Source organism: Solanum lycopersicum, chromosome 3 (assembly GCF_036512215.1).
Source record: "Solanum lycopersicum chromosome 3, SLM_r2.1".
In the NCBI taxonomy this organism is placed as follows: Eukaryota; Viridiplantae; Streptophyta; class Magnoliopsida; order Solanales; family Solanaceae; genus Solanum; species Solanum lycopersicum.
Window position 1 is genome coordinate 11,651,115 of NC_090802.1, and position 16,735 is coordinate 11,667,849.

Here is a 16,735-nt window from a genome sequence, read left to right on the forward strand (position 1 = left end):
AAAGGAATAGTTGCTCTTTTAATCCCTTGGTTACTATTGAATTTTGACTTTGGTTCTATGTGATACTCCAATTTTCAGATTTAACCTTGAATTGGTGCGTTTATGTTGGTCACTTTACAAATAAATTATGTTACATTTTGATTATTTCTAGAACAATGTTATACTCAAATATAGAGCGACGAACAATACAAATTTAAATATAACACTTAACTAATTATAATACTATTTTATCTTAATTTATGTGATAATATTTTTTTTCGAACCATATAATTTTTTATAATATATTGAATTAAAATTAATTATTATGCCTTCGAATAATTGTTATGTAAATTACTTTAGAATACATTAAATATACTTATGTTTAAAATATATATCGACATTTTAATGTGTTAGCCCTTCTACTTCAATATTTATATCTAAATTATTTCTATTTATTGTTATCCACATTTTGGCAATCACATCAATTTGGAAAAAAAAATTAGATGACATGACATGTGTTGTAAGAAGTCAATATTTTGATGTGTACGTCCACTTTCTGCGCAATTATTATAACACACATTCATTCTTTGGTCCCTAAGAAACGGATATGTTGTCTCTTACCGTTGAATTTTCGAACATCATATCATTTACAGATTTTTCCTCATATGCTTATTTTATTTTCTTCTCAATTTAAATATTTTAGTTTAATTAGATATAAGTTTATTATAATAATATTATTATATTTAATTTGATAAATTGGCATAATGATATTGAAACAGTGTTGTCATATTGCAGTGTTTCAAAATGAAAAAAGACTCAATTTGATTTTTTTGTATAAACACGCAATAATGAATTTTGTGGAAAAAATTTGATCATTTGAGAGACTTCAATATATATATATATATATATATATATATATATATATATATATATATTGCAGTTTGGACAACAAAATTTAATAGCGTACGAGCCGTCCAACCTGACATTCAAACATTTATCTAACTGTCAACTAGACAAACAGCAAAAATGCCTCATAGATAATATATGGATAGCTCATAATAAAAAAGACACTAAATATGTAATTGCAGTTTTAAATGCGTTAGGATATTATTTTACTAATAAAAATAAAGAAAATAGTTTTAAATATTATGTAGTAATTCATGGTAAAACTAATGGAGTTTTTCAGACATGGATAGAAGTTTAAGACTCTATTAAAAATTTTCAAAAACCTTTTTTTTAAAGGTTTTAATGATTTTACAGAAGCCTTAGACTATGCTAGAGGAATATTAGGACCAAATTATTATATCTCTCCAACCCTTAGACAAAATCCAGATAAAACTCCACAATACAATATCCAAAAAGACACAGATAAAATAATATTTTGTGACCATTGCTCATCAATGACTGAAGCATTCAAAAGGCTAAACTCGAGAAATGAAGCCTTAATGCAAGAAAATGTCAAGCTCAGAGAAAAACTCCAAAAAATGGAAAGCAAATGTAAACAAGATGTACAAACTCAGACAGATAAATAGGGTTTTCCATCTCATATAAAAATGGATGAGATGGGTGTGCATACCCCACTGAATGCTAAGAAATCCATTGTATCGGATGAAGATACAGCTAGTCCGGCTCAAACGGTAGTCGGTAAAGACTTCTCAAATCCGTTGATGACTGTCACTTGCCAAAAAGTGAAAAAGATGAAGGGTCATCTTCTAGAAGAAGGTTACCACTTTCATTTAACCAGACTATTAGACAAAAAATTAAAAAAGCTCAAAAAAATAAAGATTTAGAATCCCTTATAACCCAAACAGTAGAAAAATTACTCAGACAAAAGCAAGAAAAAGATAAACATATAAATTCAAGCCCAATACAAAGCCCAAGACAAGACTCTATTTCAAGCCCAAACAACTCAGACAATATTTCAGACTCAATGCAATTTGCTCAAGACCCAAATGATGATGACTCCGGAATGAGTTTTGATTCAATTGCATTACATAATTTAGACACATAAAAAAATAATATATATATATATCTGTTATTATTAAGTTTTAAAGAGGAATGCCTCTTTTGTCAAAAAGTGTGAATCCCACTTTACTCAGTACCACACATGTGGAAAAACTGTTGGGACGCGTCTTTACTTTAAATAATGTTCAGGAAAGAGATAAGAATTGACGGACAGATATCAGACTACGAGGACAATAATGCAAGAAAAGGAACATTATTTCACGTGACGATGGGGCCCAGATGTGTACCCGGCTGAGATGATAAGATTCCTTTTCAATTTGAAATCCGAAGTTTGAAGTCCGAAGACCTCTATAAAAGCAAGTATCATCAAGACAAGAAATAAGGAAAAAGCGAAAAAAGGCTAAGACAACCGCAAAAAACACTCTCTCAAAAATCCTCTAGAAAATCCCCTTTCTTTAAAATTATCTTAAAAAGATTGTAGTAAAGTTTTCAGTTTATTATTCTAAAATTTGTTTTTAAGTAAAAGCTTGGAAGCTTTTCGGGTTTTCCGAAAGGGAAACTTCACTCTGTTCTAAATAATGTAAGTTTTCATATTTAAGTTTCTAGTAAACTTCCCATATATGTAAATTATGTGTGTTAAATTATGTGTGTTTATAAAATATTAATCTTGTAAATTCATGTAAATTTATGAATATCATCATGAATCTATATTACTTAGTATATGGTTAGTCTCTTAGCTTCTTATTTGTATCGATGGATTAACCTGTAAATTCCTAGGACATTGTCAGGTTAAATGTTCTGAGAAAGGAACTATAAATAACCAAATCCGGGGTGTGGTTAAAGAAGATTACTTTTAAGAACAAAGGCTAAGAGAAAGAGATGAACAGTAATAATAGATTCATGAATGAACAGAGTCCATTAAAAAAAAAGGAAAGTTAAAACTAGAACCTAATATGATAATTACATAATAGAACAAGAGAGTGAAGGAGTACTGAGTAGGATTTTACAACATTAAAAGTTTAACGAAATTTATCATATCACCTTTGAAATATCACTCTATTTTGGTATCAGAGCCTTAGTCCTAAAAGACCTTATATGAAAAAAGATTATTATTTTAGAAAAACCTTTGCTTACCATAGGACTTTGTTTTATAATAGACAACATTTAAAAATAGTTAAATTATAAAAAAAATTCTTAGAAAGTCATTTATTTACATTAAAATTAAGATTATCTTTAACTTATACATATAAAAATTCCGTAAAGACACTTAGAGAAACTCTTAGACAATCTCAACAACAAATTAGTGAAGAAATAAATTAGGTAGAGTTTGAAATAAAAGAAGTAATAGAAAGAATTAAAATAATTAAAAATAATCCTTATTATTATAATACTATAGGATAATATATGAGAAGACCATATAAAAATACTAGACAATATAAAAAGGTTAAAAAATAATTACAGGAGTTATATGTAAAAGCAGATATATTACTTAAAGACCTAAAAACTACAGGCTTTAAAAAAGAAATAACTAATAAGTTAGATTATATATTTTTCCTAGCTAGAATTTTAGAACAAAAATTAATAAAACATTTTATATCAAGAAATATTTCAATAAAAAATACTTTATGAGAAAACATCCATTTGCCTGGAGTATAAGATTTAATAATTGGATAAGATATAGAGATATAGAAGCAAAGAAAAGATTACAAAGAATAAAAAAAGCAATAGAAGCATATATATATATATATATATATATATATATATATATATATATATATATATACGAAAAAGAATTTTTTATACCACAAAATATTCATGTTGGAAGAAATAACGACGAATATATAGACGGTTTAAAGTGGGAATTACAAGGACTTGAGAAAACTATAGATAACTATTCTGAAAGAATAAATTTTTTATTACGAATGGTATAAACCAACTACTTTAGGATAAAATAACAATAGTAAAAATAGCTTCATTAAAAAGCATAGAATACTTAGACTTACAGATCCATATAGAAAAAAGATTTCAAAGAGTAAAACCAGACAATATAATTAAGTGTAACTTTGAAAACGGAAATCATTGCTTACATACAGAAGACGCTCAATCTAATACTTTAATAGATTTAATAATCAGCCTCAGTGAAAAAAAAGAGAGAATCAAATAACTAAATTATAAAAATATTAAGTGAACAAGAAGAAACACAAAATAAACAAAAATAACTTTTTAGTAAGATAGAAAATAACTTAGACTACCTTAAGGAACAAGGAATAGATTTAAACAAAAAATTGAACGAGTTAAAAAATAAATCTAAAGAAGAAATTAGTAATACATTAATAATAAAAATACAAGAAATAAAGACAGAATTACCATCAATAAAAGAGATAGTTCTTTCAAGATAGATTTAGTAGAATCAGAAACACATAGAGAAGCAATAAAACTAATAGAAAAAAGAATAGTCCTCCCATTAGACTATAAAGAATTTAATCCACCTTCAAAATCAGATCAAATTATTATACAACAGAATAATATAATAATAGCACTTTTATTACAACTAAATAATAAGATAGATAAAAACATTAAAGAAAAATTAGAAAGTAAGAATATAGATACAACCGGAATAGAAGAATTAATAGAAAAATTAAATAAAATGGAAATTACTCCTCAAAAAGAAAAAATAATTAAAAAACAGAAAAAAGGACATTTTTTCAACTAGATCAAGAAAATAAAAACCAAGACCAAGTTACTCTCAGAACATGATAAGTAATAATTTTCTATCAAGAATATTAAATAAAAAGACAAAAGAAGAAAATAATCAACAACTAGAAGAAATAATAGACACAGATAATGATATACAAATCTTTCAACAAAATCAATTAAATTTATTAAATCCAAAAGTTCTATATAATACAAACTCTAAATCTCAACTATATAGACATTATAGAGAGGAACAATTATCAGTATTAGGAAAAACCTCTGTATCTCTACCACTTATAAAATCTGAATCTGTAAAAGAAATAAAATATGTTAAAAAAGACTTAATGCATATAGGATTAATAGTTATAGGAATTAAAGGATTAACTAGAAAAAACTTAGGAACAAAGACATTAATTATAATATATGATAATAGATGGTCAGACATAAAAAAGGCAATTATAGGATTAACAGAAGTAGATATGACTAATAATGGAGGAATTTTCTATATAAGTCCAGATTTTATGATGAATTTAAATGAATTTGGAAACCAAATAAGAATAGGAATACAAACTAAAGGATACGAAGAAATGCATACTGTAAAGAATTTATTAATGTGTGTAAGATTTTTAGGAAAAATGACAGATAATAGTAATACTAGATTTAAATTAAAAATAAAAGATGTAGTAGAAGTAATGGGAAATAAAGGGATAAAACTAATAAAACCTATAAAAATAAGTCCGGAAGAATATGCAGGATTAGAATGGAAATTAGGAGATTTTAAAGAAAAAGAAGCATTAATATCAGATGCTCATTTAATATATACAAATTCCAAGGGGAACCTTCAATTAGATTTACAGATTATAACTATGAAGCTCAAAAAGACTTTGAAGAAGAAAGCGTTGTAGAAGAAATGCCTTTAGAAGGAATGAATATAGAAATAATATTAGAAGAAGATTTTGCGTAGATTTAGCTATAGAAAAAGCTAAAGAAATAAGTAAAGATAATAAGAATAGACTATTTACATGTAAAGGATGTAAATTAAAAGACTTAAATTTAGAACAAACAATATCTCATTTTAAAATATGTAAACAAAGAAATGATAACGAAGGATATAGATTAGAAAAAAGTTTACAAGATAAGTTAGAAAAAAGTAATAACATAATGACACAAATACAAGACAATGATAGTGAAATATCTGAGTTAGAATCTATACTAAGTCAAAAGGAATTAATGGAAACAACAAGTTCTAGTAGCCCATTCCAAAAAACAAATGAACAGGGATATATTGCAGACAATAGTACAGGAAATATACCATGTAAAAGAGTATACAGACAAGGAGATACCCAAATAACAGAAGTTAAACCTATGGAAAAAAGAATGCCTATAGAAGAACCAATAATACTCCAAGAAGGAGGAAGTAAAGGAAAAATTCTAAATATAGCAGCACATGATCCACAAAGATGGAATTCAGTAATAGACTTATGGAAAGGAATAGTAGTAGCAGACTTTATAAAAAATTATACAGAAACTGATGCTGAAACTATGTATAAATACTTAGAGACATTCTTAGGAGAATCAACTAAAGCTCTATGGGAAGCTTATAAAGTAGAATTCCCATCAGAATTTCAGTATTTAGCATCTTTAGGACCAAACCCATATAATTTTACAAATAAAATACATACATTAATAACAGGAGAAGACCCAAATAGTGGATTAGTAGCTCTACAATGAAATGCAGTAATAAAATTAGAACAATTAAGTATAAGTAATTGGTATTATATAAAAAAAAAATTTAAATAATTATTTCTATTATTGTACAATTAGTGGAAATGCCTTTGACCAAGACTTAGGTAAAAAATTATTTAACAAACTACCAGGAGCCTTAGGAAGAGAAATAGAAGAAAGATGGATTAAAAGAGAAGGAGTAGCACAAAACCCTCAAGCTAAATGGTCAATAGGACATAGAATACAACATATTATGGAAATATTACAAGAAAAATGTACTAATTTACAAATACAAAAACAATTAAAGCAGAATGAAATGAATTTCTGTAAAGACATAATATATACAACCCAAAATTATGATAAAAGTCAATATAAAAAGAAAAAGTATAAGAAGTATAACCCACAAAATAATAAGAGTTATAATAAAAAAGGATATTTTCTTAGAAAATCTTCAGCCAGAAAACCATATTTGAATAGAGATAGACATGTTAGAAAATATAGAACATATAGAAATTACAAAAACAAATTAGAATATTTTACATGTGGAAGTATAGAACATTTAGCAAATACTTGTCCTAAAAGATATAATGCTAAGACTAGAAACGCTCAATTAGTAGAAGAATTCAATGAAGCATTATTAAATGTAGATGAATATATGTCAGATAATGAAAGTATTTATTCTATAGTAAGTATTGATATAGATGAAAGTCACAAAGAAGAAGACTCTTCTAATTCAGAAGGAGAAGAATTAATTAATGGAATAGGAATAGAAAACTTAGACATAGATGACTTAAAAATAAATTTTATGAATATAATAGAATGTGAACATAATTTTGAAAAAGATACAGGATTAGATAGTAATCCATGTAATTGGTGTAAATGGTATCCAAGTAAGTACAAAAGAGCTAAATGTAATAAATGTTTTATAGAAGGATGTATAAGCTGTATAGAGACACAATTAGGAATAATAACTCAGAAAAAGAAGGAGCTACACACAAATGAACCGTTAATAAATTTAAAAGTATTAGTATTAGAAGCAAAAGTTAAGAATTAGAAGAAAGAATAGTAAGATTAGAAAAAGGAAAGAATGTTGAAAAAGAGCTACAACTAGACAATCAAGAATTAATGAATGAAGAATCTAATACTTTGATATGTAATGAAGATAAAGATATAAATACTGTTAAAATATTAGAAAAACTCAAAATTGGAAAATATGAGATAGAGACATTAGCATTAATAGATTCAGGATGTACTAAAAGTATTTTAAATAAAAAAATTGTACCTCTAGAACTAATAAAAACTTTAGAAAAACCACTTGCAGCTATGCAAATGGATGAAACACATAATATATACAGATATTATATAGATAAAGCTCAAATAAGCTTCATAAATACTTGTTCAGAATTCGATAAACCTACCTATAAGATGGATAAAATATGGGTAAGAGATTTAGGTATTAGAATAGATTTTGTGTTAGGACTAGACTTTATACTACATAATAAAGGAGGAATTTTAATAACTAAAGATGGGATACTTTTCATGAAAAATACTACTTATACCTCAGTCTTAACTAAGAAAATTGACACTAAAGTAAGACATAAAGAAAAATGTTGCGACAATTGTGAAAATAATATACAATGTACTAAAATGGAATGTGATACATTACATGAAAGTATACTAGAAATAGATGAAGAAGATGAGACAGTTAATAAAAACTATGTTCTAATAGAAATGGAAACAGAATTATACAATTTTAAGACAGGAATTCAGCAAATAGGACAAATAAAAAATCAACAGGATCTTGATAATATAGTAAAAATATTAGATCAAATAGAAATAATAGGAGAAAAACCTTTAAAACATTAGGAGAATAATCAAATAATATGCAAGCTAGACATAATAAACCCAGAATATATAATAAAAACAGCCTCAACAGAAGCTACAAATCAAGATCAAGAAGACTTTAAAATACAAATTAAAGAATTGCTAGAATTAGGAGTAATAAGGAGATCCACGTCAAAACATAGATCTGCAGCATTTATGGTAAGAAATCATAGTGAAATAGTTAGAGGAAAAGCTAGAATGATTATAAACAATAAAAGACTAAATGACAATACTAGAACTGATGGTTATAAATTACCAGACAAAACAGAACTAATAAATAGAATTCAAGGAAAAACAGTTTTTAGTAAATTTGATTGTAAATCAGGATATTGGCAGATAAAAATGCACCCATATAGCATAGAATGAACAACTTTCACCTGTCCTGAAGGACATTTTGAATGGTTAGTTATGCCATTCGGGTTAAAAACAGCACCTTCAATATTTCAAAGAAAAATGGATCAATATTTGGAGAATATAAAAAATTTGTATTAGTATATGTAGATGATATTCTAGTGTTTAGTAAAAACATAAAAGAACATTTAGGACATTTACAAACAGTTTTTAGATTATTTGTTAATAATGGAATAATAATTAGCAAAAAGAAAATAGAATTATGTAAAAACTATATAAATTTTTTAGGAATAACCTTAGGAGAAGGAAAAGTTAAACTACAACCTCATATAGCTAAAAAAGCTCTAGATATGCCAGATAAATTAAATAATTTAAAAGATTTACAAAAATTTCTAGGAATAGTTAATTACGCAAGACCTTTTATTAAAGATTTAGGAAAAATAGCAGGACCATTATACTCTAAGACAGGAAATAAGGGACAAAGAAATTTTAATATTGAAGACATAAAATTAGTACAAAAAATAAAAGAAAAAATAAAAAATATTCCTGACCTAAATATGCCATTGGAATCAGACTACTTAATAATAGAGACAGACGGAAGTTTTGAAGGATGGGGTGCAGTACTAAAATCAAGACCACATAAATATAGTTCTAAACAAGAAGAAAAAATATGTGCTTATCAGAGTGAAAAATTCAAAGAGAAGGGTAATAAAGCTAGTATAGATGTTGAAATTTTAGCTGTAATATATGGTTTAAATAGTTTTAGAATTTATATTTTAAACAAACCAGAAATATTAATAGAACAGATTGTGAGGCTATAGTAAAATTTCATCAAAAAATTAATGATAAAACTAGTAGTAGAAGAAGATGGTTAAATTTTTTAGACACAATATCAATTTATCATTCTATAATTTTTGAGCATATAAAAGGGAATGATAATAGTATTGCAGATCAACTAAGTATATTACTAATCAAAGTTTAAATTTTACAGAATGAAACCTCTACTATTAGACAAAGGTAAAAAGGTTCAACCATCAGCCTCAGGTTTGACAGACTCTTATAAACATGCAATGTTAGCAAATTTGCATTTTAAGCCTCTAGATAAAATAGATGATGTTAGAATAGAAAGATTGCAGTTTGGACAACAAAATTTAATAGCTTACGAGCCGTCCAACCTGACATTCAGACATTTATCTAACTGTCAACTAGACAAACAGCAAAAATGCCTCATAGATAATATATGGATAGCTCATAATAAAAAAGACACTAAATATGTAATTGCAGTTTTAAATGTGTTAGGATATTATTTTACTAATAAAAATAAAGAAAATAGTTTTAAATATTATGTAGTAATTCATGGTAAAACTAATGGAGTTTTTCAGACATGGACAGAAGTTTTAGACTCTATTAAAAATTTTCAAAAACCTCTTTTTAAAAGTTTTAATGATTTTACAGAAGCCTTAGACTATGTTAGAGGAATATTAGGACCAAATTATTATATCTCTCCAGCCCTTAGATAAAATCCAGATAAAACTCCACAATACAATATCCAAAAAGACAAAGATAAAATAATATTTTGTGACCATTGCTCATCAATGACTGAAGCATTCAAAAGGCTAAACTCGAGAAATGAAGCCTTAATGCAAGAAAATGTCAAGCTCGGAGAAAAACTCCAAAAAATGGAAAGCAAATGTAAACAAGATGTACAAACTCAGACAAATAAAAAGAGTTTTCCATCCCATATAAAAATGGATGAGATGGGTGTGCATTCCCCACTGAATGCTAAGAAATCCACTGTATCGGATGAAGATACAGCTAGTCCGGCTCAAACGGTAGCCGGTAAAGACATCTCAAACCCGTTGATGGCTGTCACTTTGCCAAAAAGTGAAAAAGATGAAGGGTCATCTTCTAGAAGAAGGTTACCACTTTCATTTAACCAGACTATTAGACAAAAAATTAAAAAAGCTCAAAAAAATAAAGATTTAGAATCCCTTATAACCCAAACAGTAGAAAAATTACTCAGACAAAAGCAAGAAAAAGATAAACATATAAATCCAATCCCAATACAAAGCCCAAGACAAGACTCTATTTCAAGCTCAAACAACTCAGACAATATTTCAGACTCAATGCAATTTGCTCAAGACCCAAATGATGATGACTCCGAAATGAGTTTTGATTCAATTGCATTACATAATTTAGACACATAAAAAAATGAAATAATATATATATATATATATATATATATATATATTATTAAGTTTTAAAGAGGAATGCCTCTTTTGTCAAAAAGTGTGAGTCCCACTTTACTCACTACCACACATGTGGAAAAATTGTTGGGACGCGTCTTTACTTTAAATAATGTTCAGGAAAGAGATAAGAATTGACGGACAGATATCAGATTACGAGGACAATAATGCAAGAAAAGGAACATTATTTCACGTGACGATGAGGCCCAGATGTGTACCCAGCTGAGATGATAAGATTCTTTTTCAATTTGAAATCCGAAGTTTGAAGTTCAAAGACCTCTATAAAAGCAAGTATCATCAAGACAAGAAATAGGAAAAAGCGAAAAAAGGCTAAGACAACCGCAAAAAACACTCTCTCAAAAATCCTCTAGAAAATCCCCTTTCTTTAAAATTATTTTAAAAAGATTGTAGTAAAGTTTTCAGTTTATTATTTTAAAGTTTGTTTTTAAGTAAAAGCTTGGAAGCTTTTCGGATTTTCCGAAAGGGAAACTTCACTCTATTCTAAATAATGTAAGTTTTCATATTTAAGTTTCTTGTAAACTTCCCATATATGTAAATTATGTGTGTTTGTAAAATATTAATCTTGTAAATTCATGTAAATTTATGAATATCATCATGAATCTATATTACTTAGTATATGGTTAGTCTGTTAGCTTCTTATTTGTATTGATGGATTAACCTGTAAATTCCTAGGACATTGTCAGGTTAAATGTTCTGAGAAAGGAACTATAAATAACCAAATCCGGGGTGTGGTTAAAGAAGATTACTTTTAAGAACAAAGGCTAAGAGAAAGAGATGAACAGTAATAATAGATTCATGAATGGACAGAGTCTATAAAAAAAAAGAAAAAAGGGGGAAGTTAAAACTAGAACCTAATATGATAATTACACAATAGAACAAGAGAGTGAAGGAGTACTGAGTGGGAAAAAAAAAGGGGAAGTTAAAACTAGAACCTAATATGATAATTACATAATAGAAAAAGAGAGTGAAGGAGTACTGAGTAGGATTTTACAACATTAAAAGTTTAATGAAATTTATCATATCACCTCTATTTTGTATTTGAAATATCACCTTTTTCAGACACGGATAGAAGTTTTAGAATCTATTAAAAATTTTCAAAAACCTCTTTTTAAAGGTTTTAATGATTTTACAGAAGCCTTAGACTATGCTAGAGGAATATTAGGACCAAATTATTATATCTCTCCAGCCCTTAGACAAAATCCAGATAAAATCCCACAATACAATATCCAAAAAGACACAGATAAAATAATATTTTGTGACCATTGCTCATCAATGATTGAAGCATTCAAAAGGCTAAACTCGAGAAATGAAGCCTTAATGCAAGAAAATGTCAATAATTATTAAATAATAATAATAATAATAATAATAATAATAATTTAAAGAAAGAAAAAATAACATTTGAATAAGGATAGAGATCTAAAACAATTAGAGATAAAAGAATTGTGATCTGCTTATTCAATTATAAAAGTGTAGGATTTACAAGATATTTATACAAGTAATAGAGTCCTAATTATCTACTGATTTCAAGCTAATTACCATTAGCCATAATGAGAGATCCCTGATTTAGTATCGATAAATAAGGTATAATCAACACCCTCCCTCAAACTAATGTTGTGTATCACAAAACATGAGTTTGGATAGCAAATATTTGTGTCTACTTCTTGATATAACCTTTGTAAATAGTCAGCCAGTTGATCATTAGAGGATATATACTTCAGGCTAATACTCTGATCTTCAACCAGTTCTCTAATGTAGTGACAATCTACATCGATGTGCTTGGTGTTTTCATGATGAACGGGGTTTGTCGCGATTCTTATTGCACTAGTGTTGTCTCCGTATAATGTGATTGATACTTTCATTTCGATGCCAAGTTCTGATAGCAACCTCCGCAGCCAAATGATTTCAGAGCATGCAGCAAACATACTTCTATATTCTGCCTCTGTGGATGACTTTGATTTTTGAGATTGTTTCTTGCACTTCCAAGAAATCATGCACGATCCAAGCATCATGCACCAGCCTGTAGTGGATCGTCTTGAATTAGGGCATCCTGCCCAATTTGCGTCAGCGTATCCCACCATGTCCAACGATGATGATGATGGGAATAAGAGACTCCGATTCACAGTACATTTTATGTATCTAATAACCCTGAGCAAAGCAGTGTAGTGCATCTTGTAAGGCTCGGTAATAAATTGGCTTAACACCTGTACTGTATAAAAGATGTTAGGACGACTCATAGTAAAAAATATATAAGTGATCTAACTAGACGTCTATACAAGGTCTGATATCTGGAAAGCTTTCCTTTCTCCTTTTTATATTTCGTATTCGCTTCCACTAGAGTATGAACCTTCTTACGATCAATAAGATTGGCTAATCGAACGAGATCTTCTGCATACTTTTGTTGACTTAATCGTATGCCTTCCTTTCCATAACTTACCTCCAAACCCAAAAAATATGTTAGCTTCCCCAAGTCCTTCATTTTGAACGAGGAGTGTAACAAATCTTTCAAATGAGAGATTCCAACTTCGTCGTTTCCTGTGGTAATCATGTCATCCACATAAAGAAGGAGAATAGTAATACCTGAGGTAGTCAGAATTTTTCAAACCAAGAGCGAGGAGCCTGCTTTAATCCATAGAGAGATTTTTTAAGACGACACACCTGATTTAGTTTAATATATTCATAACTTGGTATTGGATTCATGTAGACCACTTCTTGCAAGTTTCCATGCAGGAAGGCATTCTTGATGTCCAGTTGATGTAACTTCCAACCTTTGATTGATGCTAAGGCAAGCAATATATGTACGGTCATTATCTTAGCTACTGTAGCAAATGTTTCATCAGAGTCGATTCCATATTCCTCCTTGTATCCTTGATCTACTAATCTTGATTTGTATCGATCTATGGAACCATCATCTTTCATCTTGATTGAGTACACCCATCTACTTCCAATAACTATTGCATTTGTTGGTCTATCCACCATATCCTATGTATCATTCTCCTCAAGGGCAACTAATTCTTCATGCATTGCATCCTCCAAACATTTCTCACCACTAGCCTGCATGTAAGAGTTCAGTACAACTATAGAATTCAAGGTTGTTAGTAAGGCATAAGATCGACCACGTTTACCTGTTGAGTACCCATATCGTCGTTCTGGAGGGGAGCATGCCGAGATGATCGTCTAATTGGATCAATGTTATTTTGACGAGTGGGAGAAGGTGATTGTTTGTATGTGGGTGAGGTAAAAATTTAGTATTAGCCGAAGTCGTATCAGTATCAAAAATAAAAAAGATCAAAGTTATAAGTGGTACCTGATTTGGTAGAGAGAATGGTCAACGAAGGACCAGCAGGAAGGTGGCTATGGCAAGCAACATCATGAGAAGAAAATTTATTCAAGAAAGACAGTAGAGATTTGTGAGTCTTTGTTAGTATAAATACAAAAATTCTCAAAGAAGATAACATGTCGTGAGATTCATAAGAACGACGTGTTGAATCATAACATAAATACCCTTTTGAATATCATTGTATTCTAAGAAAACACATTTAATGGCTTTGGAAGATAATTTATGACGTTCATGATCCGGAAGATGAACAAAGCACACACAACCAAATACTTTAAGATGTGAATAGTCCGACAATTTTTTGAAAATAATAAAATAAGGACAATTTTGTTTCATTATCGAGGATGATTGTGTATTTATGAGATAAATAGATGTTTGGATTGCTTCAACCCAAAATATTTTTGGAACATTTGAAGTATCAAGAAGGGCTAAGGCAGTTACAACAACATGTCTATTCTTACGTTCCACCACACCATTTTGTTCCGGTGTATACGGACAAGAATGCTGATGAATTATGCCTTTTTCCTAAAAAAAAGATAGTTAGGTTTGTATTTACATATTCCCTTCCTGAATCTGAACGAAAAATCTTGATCTTTTTCTCAAATTGGGTTTCTATAAGGTTATAAAACTTTTTTACAATATTTGGTGCCTTTTTTGTTTTTCAAGAAAAAAATCCATGTATAGCGAGATACTTGGGCCTGAGTTTTTCCCTGTTAAGAATACTAGCACGCAGATGCTCGAACTCGGGCCTGAGTTTCATTAGAAATTGAAATGTCCTTGTCCTCTTCATCGTAGTCATGAAATCCTTCAATCCAGCCGTAGGGATAGAGGTGGCAAAACCCTGATCTTGTTCTGCCCATAATGTGAGTAATACAGAATAAAACAACGAACATTTTTTTTCTCACCTTGTATAGATTCTGCAAGTAGTCTTTACAATTCAAATTCTTGAGCCAAATTTTGTTGGTTACCAAGGGTATGTAGATGACTCTACATTTCTGATGCTTCCTAAAAAAATGTCAGTTTCATGGCTATATTGACGGAGACAGAATTGACAAGCCAGGTGATAATTTTTCCATTGTCAGCCTCCCAAACCTCTTTTTCTTTGTCTTCAGTAGGGACAACCTTTGAAGCCATCCAGAATACCAAGGAGATCTTTGCCTCTAATGAAGGCTTTGAAATGGAACTTCCAAATCGAATAGTTATGCCCATCAAATTATGTTGACAAGGTATCTCGTGAATCCATCTAGAGAAAAGAAAAAAAAACTGTGTCGTGAGGATCTGAAGAAAAGAAAGGCTCTTGATACCAAGTTGAATAACGATAGAGATCCAAAACAATTAGACATAAAAGAATTGTAATTTGCTTATTCGATTATAAAAGTGTAGGATTTACAAGATATTTATACAAGTAATAGAGTCCTAATTATCTACTGATTTCAAGCTAATGACCATTAGCCATACTGGGATATCCCTGATTTGGGGGAGATCCCTGATTTAGTGTCGATAAATAAGGTATAATCAACAACAACAACAACAATGATAGAAATAATCTATATCTAAATTATATCTATACCTGTATATTTCTTATATTTAAAATTAACTTCTACTTAGATAAACTCAAATTATTAACACACATTTTAAAGTGTAATATTGAATATTGGAAAATTAAATATTAAATTAAATTTTCATGTTCAATAAAGGAACAAGGAAGAGAGATGAAAAAAAGGCATTTAAAATAATAAGATTCAAAATAAGATAAACCAACTACACCTTAAGTAACGTTAAAATCTAAAAATAATTCTTACCGGTTTTGAGTTGTGCCATTATCTTAATCAGTTGAGATTTTAAATTTAAAACTGAATATAACTTCTATTTAGAGTGTTATGGTCCGTCTCGTACAAAAATTAATAAAGCAAGGATTAGTTATGGAGGGATTGATAATATAGGGATTAGTAGCGCATACTGCAGAGTTTATTTTTATCAAGTGTTTGGTTCATTATTTCACACCTCATCTTGTATTTGGATTAAAACTATATAAAAAGTCTCTTTCCAAATATAGCCTTGAATTATTAGGTAATTAGGTCGGAGTAGATAATTACCGGATAAAATTATTTTTTTATGGCCTTCTAACTAGCTATGAGAAGAACAATTTTGTTGTTATCATGCTTGCTATTTTTTTCACTTGAATTATTTGAGGATAAATAATTGTCATCTTAATAAATTGATCACTCACAAAATGTCATTTTTCAATTTAAAAAAATCAAAAAGACAGTCAACAATGGTAAAATTAAAAATATCATCTTCATTTTACACATAGAAATCAAAAGTTGTAGTTTTAACATGTATGTATGTTTTAAATTGTTCAAAATACAAATAATTAAAATATTTAACAAATAAATATATCTAACCTAATTAGTAGTAATATTTAAATTGTCACACAATTATTGCATCGTTATGTAATAAAAATAAAATATCTACTCTAATTAAATAGGAGTAATATTTTAATTATCACACAATTACAACAGCTTATATTCAATGT

General features: G+C 28.7%; 1 long non-coding RNA gene across 2 annotated transcripts; it reads right to left on the bottom strand.

Moving 5' to 3' along the window:
- Positions 1-12,290: 12,290 nt before the first annotated feature.
- Positions 12,291-15,803, bottom strand: LOC112941055 (uncharacterized). Of its 2 annotated transcripts, XR_011219888.1 has the most exons (3): positions 13,988-15,721; positions 13,521-13,916; positions 12,291-13,397 (listed from the first exon to the last, which is right to left on the bottom strand). It is a non-coding gene; the product is annotated as an uncharacterized lncRNA (long non-coding RNA). The 2 variants fall into 2 exon arrangements; XR_003245921.2 differs by having other exon boundaries at positions 12,291-13,916; positions 13,988-15,803.
- Positions 15,804-16,735: the final 932 nt, after the last annotated feature.